Genomic DNA, 729 nt, shown 5'->3' on the forward strand with positions numbered 1-729 from the left:
AAGAAATAGTTAAACTGAAGTCAGGCAGAAGGCAGGGTACAGATGCATCTAATAGACTAACTACTGTATTTACTCAATTCCAAGATGAGGTTCTCTCCCCCATTTAACATAGGGAGGAAAGCCCCTCATTATGGCAGGTATGAGGCAGCGTGGTGCAGACAGCTGCTGTGCCTCTGTCTCCAGTTCCAATTGGGGATGCTGCCTGACCCCCACCATCTTTTCACTCCCTGCCACTCCTTCCCTGTAGTCTCAAGCTTCTGCCACCTCCTGTCTCCTCCCCATGTGCTGCTTCTACCACCCCCGCCCCATCCCTGCTTACCTTTGCTCTGGCACTGGCAGGCTCTGTCCCCACAGCAGCCTGGAGCATGGAGCACAGCCCCAGCTTGGCTCTGTAGCAGCTGTACTGGCTCTGTGCTGCTGCTGTGGGACCATGATCAGTATCCCAAGGATGGAGCTTGCTAGTGCCAGAGCAAAGGTGAGGAGGAGGAGCACAGACCAAGACACAGGCCAAGACAAATTCCTAGACACAGACCAAGATAAATCTCCCAGTTGGATTCTAGATAGACACAGGAGGGATACCAGCCCACCAACTGTTAGCACAGACTTAGTGAAGGGGCACTTGGAGGGGCTGGAAGTGTTCAGATCGGTGGGCCTGGATGAACTTCATCCAAGGGTGCTGAAGGAATTGGCCAGTGTCATAGTAAAGCCATTATAGTCAGGTCCCAGAGG

This window comes from Gavialis gangeticus, unplaced genomic scaffold (assembly GCF_001723915.1).
Source record: "Gavialis gangeticus isolate Ggan-Ray unplaced genomic scaffold, GavGan_comp1, whole genome shotgun sequence".
Lineage (NCBI taxonomy): Eukaryota > Metazoa > Chordata > Crocodylia > Gavialidae > Gavialis > Gavialis gangeticus.